The sequence below is a fragment of the Heterodontus francisci genome, chromosome 41 (genome assembly GCF_036365525.1).
Source record: "Heterodontus francisci isolate sHetFra1 chromosome 41, sHetFra1.hap1, whole genome shotgun sequence".
Classification (NCBI taxonomy): Eukaryota; Metazoa; Chordata; class Chondrichthyes; order Heterodontiformes; family Heterodontidae; genus Heterodontus; species Heterodontus francisci.
Genome location: NC_090411.1, coordinates 26,207,632 through 26,221,196, shown reverse-complemented (window position 1 = coordinate 26,221,196; position 13,565 = coordinate 26,207,632). Strand labels below are relative to the sequence as shown.

The 13,565-nt window shown below is 47.0% G+C and overlaps 1 protein-coding gene across 1 annotated transcript in view; it reads left to right on the top strand.

Annotated features, from left to right (window-relative positions):
* The first annotated feature begins 565 nt into the window (after positions 1–565).
* The window catches only part of LOC137353639 (somatostatin receptor type 5-like), a 49,738-nt gene continuing 36,738 nt past the window's right edge, over positions 566–13,565 (top strand). Inside the window, exon 1 of the mRNA XM_068019991.1 lies at positions 566–715. The gene's annotated coding sequence lies outside the window, so the exon portion shown is untranslated. The remainder of the gene's footprint in view (positions 716–13,565) is intronic.

Sequence of the window (13,565 nt, the reverse complement as noted above, 5' to 3'; positions counted from 1 at the left end):
TGGCTTCTCAAGAACATGTAGCTGTTTGTAAATGCCTGAAGATTCAACAAGGGGAGGCAATGAATAGGGATCTATAGATATAATGCTAATAAGGTTAGATGAAGTAGTGTGGGTGGAGAGCTTGTGAGCAGCAGCACAGACGGGGAATTCAGTGTAATTCTATGTTAAGGTGCTGGCTGGAGCATGCTATGAAGCAAAAAGGAAGAAAACCTTGAGCGTTTAATGGCTATTTGACAGGGTAGTCATGGAAATACTAGCAGCAGTCAGCTAGCGCAACAGGGTTCAGTGCAGAACAGGTACAAAGAGATTTCTTCATATCAATGTTAAATGAATTGTGCAGCAAACTTCTAAACCTTGTGGAGTCAGTCTGAGAAATCTTGTCAACCCTCCGTCCCCACAAGCAAGACTGGTTGGTCCTTTTGTTTGCTATAAAGGAGCTGATTGGTCCCTTTCAGTAAAGCTCCTGAGCGTGTCTCTCCGCTGCCAATCAAAGAGATTGGCACAATTTATAGCAACATTTATGAGAGTGTCAGAGCACTGAAGCTCTGTTTGCAAAGATTAGGAATAGTATCTCTTGTGTCAGTGTGTTTGTTTAAGTGCTGGTGTTGCAAGCTCATTGCAGACAGAGGGTGCGAGCCTTGAACAGCCAACAATTTGTGTCTTTCATCTGAAGCCAGGCACCGACAATTAGAGGGGCTGATCTGCGACGACTGAGGTAAGACGATTGCGAACACCTGTCAAAGAAGCAACGTGAAAAGGTTGTGTCGGACAGTTTTTAGGAGATGCCAGTGCAAAGCATGCCATGCTCCGCAGCTAACCTGCATTACACCTGTCCTGGGGAGTGCTTGATCCTGATTCTGGATGCGCAATATCCCATTTTCAGCAGTGTTGACATCTTTCACTTTTGCAAGTGGAAAAATCTAACCCCTGCCCCACCTCACTCCCGCCCCCTCGGAAAAAGATCTTTTAAAAGGCTGATTGATAGCGTGGCTTTTTATCTAATTAAATGCTTATTCTGCCAAATCTCTGCTTAAACTTCTTGTATTGGAAAATAATCAGGATAGGAGAGCTTTAATTTGTTTCAAAGAACTCCCAGTCGCAGCCTCTTTATTCTACTGTGCTTTATCTGAAAACTCGGTCTCTCTCTCTCTCTCTCTGTCTCCCTGCTACTTTCAGGCTGCTTCACAGAACGTCGCTGTGCTTCACATCACGGCCAAAGCCAGAGAGGATGCCCGAAAGCCAGGGCAGAAAAGGAATTGGAGAAATAATTTTATTTTTTTCAGTGTTCTGAACAAAAGGACACAATCAGTTTCGTTAAATTAAACTGTGTCAGGTGAATGGAGCACAAGCACTTATAGATTATTAAAGCTCGGTGATTCCCTACCTGTGGCACATTGGCACTTGCACTCGATAGGTTATTCTGTGTCTTTGACATACAGCACAAGGGGAGGCCATTCGGCCCGTCGTGGCTGTGCCAGTTCTTTCAAAGATCTATTCAGTTAGTCCCACTCTGTCCCGCCCCTCGTTCTTTCCCCATAGCCCTGTAGTTTTTTTTTTAATCCCGAATATTTATCCAATTCCATTTTGATAATTACTATTGAATCTGTTTCTTTTCAGGCAGTGCATTCCAGATTGTATTAACTCGTGTAAGTGAAAATATTCTCCTCATTTCCACTTGGCTCTTTTGTCAATTATTCTTAGATCTGAGAACGTTATCGAAATTCTTGGCAGAATCTTGAAAGCCAGAACCATCTCGGTGCTTTTTCAAAGAGATACAACTTAATCTTTCATTTTAAACCCCTTTCTCCAGTGCATGCAGATTACATCGAATGATACCTAGTCTCGAGATGTTGACCTCATTGAACTGTGCTGGCTTCTCCGGCTCTGATTGGTGAATATTGCTTTGGTAGGAGCAGGGAAGAAACACAGGAACCATCCCTTCTGCTGATCACTGTCCTGTAAACGTTACTGGAAAGTGCTCGTTGGCTTGGAATGGGCTGTGTTGCCTTCGATGGCTGAATAGCCCTGTCCGCTATTCACAGGCGGAAAATGGTAGGCTGCGAGGCTCAGGATTTCCTGATACTGCTGGCGTGGCGATGTCCGATAAACCAGCCCTGGAATGGTCACCTGGGATAAAAGATGGCTGATGCCTTTAGAACTGCTCCCAGGCACGGGCCAGAGTCTTTGGGAGTGGGGAAAAGATAAGGAAACCAGCACAAACAAACAGGAAGGGAGTCTAGAACAAGGTGGCATAACCTTTGAATGAGTGTTCAGGGGTTATGTCAGGATTCACACAAAGCATAGTGGAAATCTGGAACTCTCTCCCTCAAAAAGCTGTTGAGGCTGGAGTCACAGAGCACTGAAACAGGCCCTTCAGCCCACCAAGTCCGCGCTGACCAACAACCACCCATTTATACTAATCCTACATTAATCCCATATTCCCTACCACCTACCTACACTAGGAGCAATTTACCAATCAACCTGCAAGTCTTTGGCTGTGGGAGGAAACCGGAGCACCCGGCAGAAACCCACACAGTCACAGGGAGAACTTGCAAACTCCACACAGGCAGTACCCAGAACTGAATCCCGGTTGCTGGAGCTGTGTGGCTGTAGTGCTAACCACTGCGCCACCCCAAAGGTTAATTGAAAATGTCAAAACTGAGATTGATAGATATTTGTTGGCAAGGATGTTAAAGGTTGTCGCTAGATAATGCCTTTAACATAATTAACTATCCCAAGCCACATCACAGAAGCAATTATCAGACAAAATCGTCCACCGAGTCATGTAAGGAGATATCAGGACAGGTGGACAAAAACTTGGTTAGGGAGGTAGGTTTTAAGGAGTGTCTTGAAGGAGGGGAGGTTTAGGGAGGGAATTCCAGAGCTTAGGGTCGAGGCAGCTGAAGGCACGGCCGCCAGTTGTGGAGTGATTAAAATCGGGGATACTCAGAAGGCGAGAATTGGAGGAGTGCAGGTATCTCAGAGGGACAGTGGAGTGATGGTGGAACACATCACACTTCACATGGTAAGTGCTGACGTTTGTGTGTGAGTGTGCCAAATTGCACACTATACCTAGTCCAGAGGCACTGCGGAATTTCGGCCAATAGCACTTTCAGTTTGTTGAACAAATAGACAATAGATATATATCGGCCAGGACATTGAGGAGAACTCCCTTGCTCCTCCTCAAACTAATGCCATGGGAACTTTTATTTCCCCCTGAGAAGGCAGACGGTGCCTCTGTTTAATGTCTAATTTGATATGCCTGCCTCATGACAAGGACATAAGGAGGCTATGTAGGGATATGGATGGGTTAAGTGAGTGGGCAAAGAGCTGGCAAATGAAGTATAATGTGGGAAAATGTGAAATTGTCCATTTTGGCAGGAAGAATAAAAAAGAGGCATATTATCAAAATGGTGAGAGATTGCAGAGCTCTGAGATGCAGAGGGATCTGGATGTCCTAGTGCATGAATCACAGAAGGTTAGTATGCAGGTTCAGCAAGTAATTAGGAAAGCTAATAGAATGTTATTGTTTATCGCGAGGGGAATGGAATACAAAAATCGGGAGGTTGTGCTTCAGTTATACAGAGCATTGGTGAGACCACATCTGGAATACTGTGTACAGTACTGATCTCCTTGTTTAAAGAAGGATGTAGATGTGTTGGAGGCAGTACAGAATGGGTGGGTTGTCTTATGAGGAAAGGTTGGACAGGCTAGGCTTGTGTCCACTGGAGTTTAGAAGAGTAAGAGGTGACTTGATTGAAACATATAAGATCCTGAGGGGTCTTGACAGGGTGGATGTGGAAAGGATGTTTCCCCTTGCGGGAGAATCTCGAACTAGGGGTCACTGTTTAAAAATAAGGGGTCGCCCATTTAAGACAGAGATGAGGAGAAATTGTTTCTCTCAGAGGGTCGTGAGTCTTTGGAATTCTCTTCCTCAAAAGGCGGTGGAAGCAGAGTCTTTGAATATTTTTAAGGCAGAGGTAGATAGATTCTTTATAAGCAAGGGGCTGGAAAGTTATCGGGGGTAGGCGGGAATGTGGAGTTGAGGTTACAATAAAATCAGCCCTGATCTTGTTGAATGGCGGAGCAGGCTCAAGGGGCCGAGTGGCCTACTCTTGCTCCTAATTTGTATGTATGTATGTTCGTGCTGAACGTAAGCTGCTGCAGACTGTTTAAAGGGAATGAAGAACCACTGGTGGTGAATTGATGATGGAGCAGTCAGAAAGCAAAATGCCTGGGAGTTCACCAGGCTGTACGTATTATAAAATGATAATTTTCCCTCACTGGTAGCGTTAATGTAGATTATGCGCTCAAGTCTTTGAAGAGGGACTGAAAGGGTTAACCGTCCCACTAACACTGACCCTGCAGCATTGAAAGGGTTAACAGCCTCACTGACACAGACACTGCGGCCAGGTCTGGGCGAGCACACTGCAGACTGAGGACAATGCTTGTCTCTCTGTTACCTGGGCCCCCTCCTTGGGATCACTGTTTGGGATGGAACAGCCAGAGATCAGGGCTTAAACAATATTTCACAGCAGCTCGGGATCCTGCGCATGTGAGGGCTTCCGATCAGTAAGGATTTGAATCAAAATAGTGATAAGAGTTTTGGAGGTGACTTAATGAGAAATGAGAAGGAAATACTGTTCCTATAATATTCAAGCAAGAAATTGGTGATGATAAGGGACATTAGACCTAGTTCTGGTTTAAGACGATCTTTGTGGAGAGACTGGAGAAGCTGGGATTTCAGGTGGGGGGAGGGATTTAACAGATGTGTTCAAAATCTTGATGTGTTTTGACGGAGTAGATAAGGAGAAACAGTTTACTTTGGCAAGTGGGTCAGTAACCAGGGGTCATAAAATAATTGGCAAAAGAACTAGAAGGGGAAATGAGGATTTTCTTCAAATAGGGGGTGATGTTATGATCCGGAATGCACTGCCTGAAAAGGAGATAGAATCAGATTCCGTAGAATCGAACAAGAGGCAATTGGATATGTGCTTGGAGAGGACTAATCTGCAGGGTTATGGGGCAAAAAGTGTGGGACAGAACTGGACAGCTCTTTCAAAGACACAAACATGACGGGCCGAATGGCGTCCTGCCGTCCTGCAAGGTTCAGGTTCTTTCATTTATAGTCAACAGGCATTGCCTGAGGTTGAACCTTCCTTTCATAAATGTTTATCTCAGTTTAATATTTAATTTAGCTGGAGTCAAGCCAGTTATCAACATCACACTCCAAGCAGCTTACGCTCGTTTTAAAAGGCAGGCTAACAGCAAACACCCTGCTCCCACTCTCTCATGGGAACTGGCGCAAACCTCGCTGCTCCTTTCTGCTCCGTAACTCATTGAGAGAAAGGTAAACGGGGCATCAGTGGCAGGAGGCTGAGCTGCTGGGATTTGAACTTGTGCCCCCAGAGAATTAGAGTGGGCCTCTAGATTACTAGTCTACTGACATTACCACTATGCCACCATTGCCCCTGTTTGTGTACTTTAGAATGGGTGCATGAGTGTGTGAATGCATGTGTGTGCAAATATGACAAGATCTCAGCTGTGTGTTCCTCACTGTCTGTCCTCACTCATGAAGATTGGAAACATGTGTGAGCTGGAAGAACCTGCGACAAGAATCCATGTCTCGAGCTCCAAGACCAGTGAAACACAGTGGGGAAATGGGCTTTCATATCTGTCTGCTGGCAAGTCGGGTTCCGGGAGCTGGGAATCTCTGATCTGCCTCCTGAGGTTTATACTGTTAAAACCAGGTTGTGTAATTCCTGGCAGACTAAACCCATTTTTACCCTTGTCTGCCAAAATCAGATTGAAAGCATCTAAATCAGCAGTCAGAGCCCCAGAATCTGATTTTCACAAACAACGCCTGGTCCTGCTTAGGGATGGATCCCTTTCACTCTATCACCAGCTCTGATATGCACTAGTGTTTGATGAAACCAGATGCTGCGTTAATATTGATAGCACATTCTGAAATCTCTTATAGTTCTTGGAACAACACTTCACAACCACCCAGCAGTTTGTAAATAAAATTGCTACAAACCAATTTTAGCAAATTGAGGAAGTGTAGGAATTAGCAGAAAATTACCAATCTACCTCCCTGGAACAATTCAGTGCCAGTTGGAAACTATGACTGTGAGATGGGCAATTAAAGTCTTACGAGGTGTCAAGCCTTTGAGGAGATGTCAGCTGTGGTACAGTCAGTAGCACTAAAGCTTGGGGCAGCCACCGCAAAGGCTCAATGGGGAAAGGCCCTCCCACCATAGTATAGCGAGGGGGCTGGAAACCATGTAAAACCCCTTGGGCTGTACGCACCAGAGAATGTTTTTGCTATGTAATGCAAATGTACATTGTATACAAAATGGAATCATGAGGGTTGTGAGGCATCTCATGTTCTGCATCGAAGGAATCTGACCTCTATTGCACTTTCTGGAATGTCAAATTTGAACTGTTTTGTAATGTATTTTTTATTAATTTTTTAAAATGAATTAAGTATATTTTTGGAAAAAAATTAATTTCAAGTCCCCCTCCAGAGACGAAGGGATTGATTTTCAGTTGCCCTTGGCTGCAGGGGCACATTGAAGACCAGGTTCCCCAAAGGTGTCACTGGAGTCTCGAGAACACGACAGGATTTTCAAACGGCAGGGGGCAGAAACCCACATGCCTCCAATTAACTGGATGTTTAGTTTAGTTTTAGTTTAGAGATACAGCACTGAAACAGGCCCTTCGGCCCACCGAGTCTGTGCTGACCATCAACCACCCATTTATACTAATCCTACACTAATCCCACATTCCTATCACATCCCCACCTGTCCCTATATTTCCCTACCACATACCTATACTAGGGGCAATTTATAATGGCCAATTTACCTACCAACCTGCAAGTCTTTTGGCTTGTGGGAGGAAACCGGAGCACCCGGAGAAAACCCACGCAGACACAGGGAGAACTTGCAAACTCCACACAGGCAGTACCCAGAATTGAACCCGGGTCGCTGGAGCTGTGAGGCTGCGGTGCTAACCACTGCGCCACTGTGCCGCCCTTGAGCTCATTAAAAGGCTACAGAGGAGCAGTTTGATATTTTCAATCGGGAGGCATGTGTCTGGGACACGTCAGGGTGCAGGTGTCATGAGCACAGCGGGAAGCCATGAGGGCTAACGGATGCACTGGCCAACAAATATAGAAGCGGAGAATGATGCTCAGCTGCTCAACCGGTGGCACAGCGTTGGCATTGCTGGCACTGAGAGGCTTGTATTGGTGAGCAGTGAGGACTAGTGAGAGGGACGTGAGGCTGCTGGCATCACTTGGGCAGCAGAGGTTGGCAGTGGAAGCCCTGGGGAGTGCCAATGCTGTACGAGACGCCGCCTAATCAGGTAGATAGTTTTGGACATTTATGCAATGACCTGATGCCTCGCAGCCTGCCATGGCAGACCTCTACCTGCAGCCATCAAGGTCTCCATCGCCCTGAAATTTTTAGGCATCCGGGTCGTTCCACGGATCAGCTGCGGACCTGGGTGGCATCTCACAGTCGGCAGCTCATCAGACCATCAGGCAGGTCATTGCTGTACTATTTCGGAGGGCTGAGGGACTACATCCATTTTGAGGCATACACAGAGAGCTTTGCTGCCACTGATGGATTCCGTCAAGTCCGGAAGGGTCATCGATTGTACCCACGTAGCCATCAAGGCACCGACAGACCAGCCAAGCAAATTCCTGAACAGAGAAAGCTCCCGCTCACTGAATGTCCAGCTGGTCTGTGACCACAGGAAGCACATCTTACAGGCCTGCGCTCAGTTCCTAGGCATGTGTCATCAAGCCTTCATCCTCTGAGTGTCCCAGGTACTGCATCTCTTCAGACCCACATCCCAACTTTCTGGGTAGCTGCTGGGGGATAAGGGACCCAGACATGAATAAAGAGAGGTGCTACAACCACAGTTATCTCCTAATACCAAGCTGCAATGAACTGACCTTTGGCATCGTGAAGATGTGTTTCCACGGCCTTGAACAGTCAGGCGGTGCCCTCCAGTACATGCTAGCCAGGGTATCTTGTATTGTGGTCGTCTGCTGTGGGCTGCACAAACCTGACTGTACAAAGAGACATGGAGCTGGATGACGAGGAGGACCTGGGATGCTATTCTTCAGAGGAGGAGGATGGGGAGGACGAAGAAGAGAAAGAGGAGGACGAGGCATTGGAGGAAGACAGACAAGGCCGTCCCAGGCCTGACGACAGTGGGCGACTGCCATTGCTGCAAGAGCCATGGTAATTCAGCAACATTTCTCTTGAGTGCTTCTCAGCCCTTATGACAGCTGACTCTGTAACTCACCTTCCATCAGAGAGAGAAATCACCCAGCAAGCACACACATCAGAATAATCACATTGCCATTGAGAATGGGGTCTCCATTGCCAGCAGATCACACATCACAGATCATAGCCGAGCAAGCACAGACCCCCACCGCGAGCCACCCCCTCCTCCGGCCCCCACACCACCCCCCGCAAACTCCATTTCTCTTTTGACATCAAGCAATAATAACACGCAAGTCTGATTGAAAGCATCAGCAATTATTATTACAGGAAAAGTCGATGAACAAACGAATTAAGAAAACATCACGCAAGTGATCCATAGAATGCAACTAAGAGTCGGTGCCCACCTGGTGGCTGAGGAAGAGGTGGAGGCCGTCTGCTCTCTGCATTTCAGCCCGTGGCCTCCTTCCTCATCTTGGAGGTGCCCTTGGGGGCTCCTCTACAGCCGCTGTGCCAGTGTCATTGCAGTGGCAGCCTCGGTCACAGGGCCTTGGGGCTTGAATGGTTCCTGAGACAGGGGGGGGAGGGGGCCAAGGAGGCGAGGGATGACGCCGGTGCCCCCTGAGGACTGGCCCCTTCATCAGCCTCCTAGACTTCCTTAGCCCTTTCATGGTGCCCTTGCATGCTGGATGACCTGGGGCTCTGCTGTCATCCACTCCAAGTCTCTCTGCGCCATCAGCGACACTGAGAAGTCAATGCTACAGAGCATGTAATTCTTACTGTGCATATCAGCGCCCTGCTCCTACATCAACTCAGAATGGTGTTGCCCACGGCTCTGCAAGTCGTTGGCCACTCTCTCAATGGAGGAGCTCATGTGCTCAAATCTCTGTGTGATAACGGTGCGCATGCAGTGAATGGACTCCTCCACTGTCCACCCACGGCTACACAATGTCTCATGGATCTCCAACATTCGGGAACTCATCTGCCTCTGATGCTCCAGAGTAGCCCCAAGGCCCAGCATCTTTGCCCAGTGGAGCATGGCTTTGTCTGTCCTTCGTCCTCCAAGGGGGGCTGCCCACAGCTGACTCTGCCTCACTCTCCCCCCCCCACCTCCCGCTCATGTGTGATGTGTGGCTCACCCCATTCTCATCTTGCTCGAGGCCAAACCAAGGTGGGTTTGTCTGCGCTGGTGGATGGTGTGGAGGAGTGATGTGTCGGTGCAGCTCTGGAGCCCCTCGCTGAGGAGGCTGACAATGACTGGGCTTGGGCGCTTTGTTCCTGCTCCGCTACTAACCCTGTGGGAAACACAAGAAGCTGGTTATGAGAACACTGGCTGCACAGCAGGTGCCTCAGCACAACCAACCCCATAGATGACAGTGGTCATATACTCCAGGTGCTTACCCATTGTCTCTCGAGACAAGGAGGCCAAAGAAGAAGAAGAGCAATCAAATCACCCTTCTCTTCATGGCTTCCCGTCTTGCCATCGCCCATGTCCTGACGGGCTGTGGCACCCTCGCGATTTCCAGCGCCCTCTCCCCCATCGGAATCATAGTGTGGAGGTCCAGCACAGCAGCACCCGTCCGAGATATTTCCCGGGAGTTATGCGCTCTGTTATCCTGCAGGATGAGGAGGGAATGATTTATGAGTAGGCCGACCTCTTCCACTGAGGCCTCCCCGCCCAATTGCGGCCTAAATGTGAGGGTCGCTGATGCCTCAGTGATGACAACTGGTCACTTGATCTGACAATGGGAACCACGGGCCCACAGTTTGCTCAGCTCATGGGCATGCTGCTGCATGCAGAGTCTGAGAGTGGGCAGCGAGTATCCCTCACCTTTCCAGACCTCATCAGGTCATTGAATCTTTACCTACACTGGACGCAACTCCTTCTGGCCATTCCTCAGCTGCTAACCTGTCGCCACCTCCATCCAGGCCCTCTTTGTGTCTCTAGGCGTGTTTCTTCTTCTAGATGCCGGGAAAAAGATCTATTTCTTGTCTGCCATTGCATCGGTTAAAGCCTCGAGGTAGGCACGGGGGGAGCTTGATGCCACCTATGAATGCCAGCCCTGGACTTCTGAGCATCCTGCTGCTCCATCTCATCAGTGAATGGCAAGCCCAGCCATGTTCTCCTTTTCAAAGGGCCCTCGGTTACCATGCCCTCCTCCAGCACCACTAATTGGGCGCCAAAACCCGCCTCTGGGCCAGTTAGGCCCTTTGCATACAAAAATCGTGATGCGGGGGTGGGACCCAGAAATGATCTGGGCGTCGGGTTCCCAATTCAAGATTGGAAATTTGGGTCTCGAGCTCAAAACTCTAGGCTGAGGGAGTGCTGCAGTGGCAGAGGATGGAGTGATAAGCCTAGTCATCTCTAGGCTTCTGCTCTGAGTTGCTTCAGCACACTCCCCACCTCCTGCTGCCAGAAAAAAAGAAGGAAATCCTCGCATTAATGTAGAATGTGGGTGAGGTGAGGTGAGCTGAGGGCACGATTGAATCTTCACCAAGAAAGCAGACGATCTGGCTATTATCACATTGCTGTTAGTGGGAGCTTGCTGTGTCTAATCTGGCTGCCTCATCTCCCACATTACAAAAGCGACTGCCCTTTAAAGGTGCTTCATTGGCTGTACAGCACTTTGGGAGGTCCTGAGGTTGTGAAAGGGGCTATACTAATGCAATTCCTTTCTTTCATTTTGATTCTGAGGGAATGTCCCACAATGCAGGTTTCATCGCTAGGCCGTGCAAGTGGGCTAATCGTGGCTATAGCCAGCGGCTATTTATAGTCAGTACTGGTTCGTGAGTGGAATTGTCTGAAAACAATTGCCTGAGGCGAGCTGAAGTCTCTGAAGGTTAGAGCAGAGCTCAGGACTTCGGACTGTTGCGATATTAAAGGGAGATTATACACTTGGTTTTACGGTAATTTTCATCTTGACATATAGGTCTGCAGCTCACATTCCTTGGAGATTAATGGCTCCATTCTCACCTACTTTCAAATGCCATCTGCTCTCTATAAAGGTGAGTAATGTTGGGAGCTACTGCTGGGCAGTCGGAGCAAATGTCAGGCTTCAAGCCTTTAATCTTTCCTATTATTGAGTGTATTTTATAGCATTGGGTGTGGGATGAGTGAGACTAGCGCCAGCTTTAATGGATAATCACTGGCTTCAGTTAACACCACAGATGCCACAAGCCCTCCAAGATGGCTCAGCAGATGAATGGACTGACGTGGCCTTGGTCTGATCCCCAGTCTGCGTTGAGCTCACATTGCAGGCAGGGGAGACGTAACAGCCATGGTTCCCAGTCCACTGATTCACACTGGAAAGTCTGCATGAAAGGGTTTTGATGGAGTAAATAAAGAGAAACTGTTTGCAGTTTTGAATTGGATAAATACTTGCAGGAGAAAAAAATTGCAGGGATATGGGCAAAGAATGATGGAGTGGGGCCAACGGAATTGCTCTTTGAAAGACCTGGCACAGACTTGATGGGCCGAAAGGCTTCCTTTTGTGCTGTACTATTCTATGGTTCTATGTGTGGACTAGATTGGAGTAGTTTGGGATTCAGTACGTGGTGGAATAGCCAGATGACGTGAGTGAAGATTTGTGATGCTCACTATCTATGGCGAAATCATATGTGTGCCTTTTTCTACATTTGGCAATTCCTTCACGGACTGGGCTCAATAGAAACAACAACAGTTGGCATTTATATAGCACCATTAATGTCCCAAGGCGCTACACAGGAACAATTATCAAACGGAATTTTACATGGAACCACAAGGGAGATATTAGAGCATGTGACCATATTTCGGATTAGATATTTTCTACATTCCAACAGTGACTACACTTCGAAAGGACTTTATTGGCTATAAAGCACTTTGGATTATGTAAGGCGCTATATAAATGCAATTCTTTCTTTTTTTATATCACTGAAATCTTTACTGTAAAATACATTAGCATGGTTCCCGGACTGCTTTTCCACACATCCAGCTCCATTTGTGGATTTTTCAGAAATCCCACGAATTATTATATGAAATAAAAAGCGACTCTCAGTCTGTGTGGGGTCCTCCCAGTCTCCCAGCTTCAGTACCAGATCAAAGAGTTAGCCTTGGACTGAATAAATTACAGTAGTTTCAGAAAAAAAGAAAATCAAAACATTTTTTAAAAATTACATTTAAAAAATTAAAGGCTGGCAAAACAGACTGTCTCACCGGGAATAAGCAATCAGTTTAACGTTTAGAATGGAACTCGCTACCCAAAGGAGTTTGCTTGTTCATTTGTTAGTGTCATCTTCTTCCTGGAAGGTTGGCATGGATCTCTACCTTTGTCTATCCTGTGCTGCCCTCACACATTCCGCATTCAGTCCTTTATATCCATCATCCATTTTCTCCTCTGCTTCCCTCACCTATATTTTCTGTTGAACTTTCCTTCCAATAATTGTCTCTGTCTATCTATTGCACTAATGATGTGACCAAAGTATTGGTATCTTTCTCTCTTTGGTGTAATGCACTAATCTCCTCTTTTCTCCAGCCATTTCTAGTACTTCCTCATTAGTCTTTCTGTCTGTGTTGGTGTTGGGCGGGCCCCCACCTGCCAAGGCTGAGGCACACATTACTTCACCACATGAACATTAAAACTTAAAATTGTGGCTGGGAAGAAAAGAGGGCCTATCACAAAGAATGTCCAAGCCCCTAACTGGAAAGACATTTGCATGCTAGCAGACAGTGTTGGACCATGGACCCAGTCCTTGCTTCCCCAATACTCAGAAGAAGTGGTCAGACCAGTTTCGTCACGGGACTAACTGACTGTTGGAGTTTTTGAATTTGAACTTGCTGAAAGAAAGAAACTCAGAAAGCTCTTTTCTCCTGGACTGAGAACACCTCCCTCCTGTCTGCTCTCATCTCTTTCTCATGCAACGGAAGATCCATTGAAGACACATCAACCCCAAGAGAGAAAAGTCTCCTACAGTGAGCAAGGTTTAAGAAGAATACTGGGCCCCAACGAAAAGCAAGACTACCTACAATCAAGGACTACAGTGAGCTCGAAGCACAGTTAAAAACCCCTCTTCAGAGATTGCCCCAAATTCTTTTACTTGATTTTTTCTTCTGCTCTTTTCTGTCTCCAAATTGCATGTGCATATTGCACATGCATGCTAGCATGGGGCGTGGTGTGTAACCGTAGGCATTAACCGAATTAGAGTTTAAGTTTAAGGTTTAATAAATTTCAGTTTTCTTCTTTAAATCTAAGAAAGCCTGTTTATGCTCATTTCTTTGGAAAGTGGTGAACAAGGATTCACCAAGGGGGAGATCAAAACACTGTGTGTATAAAAATTAAACCCTATTACAATAAG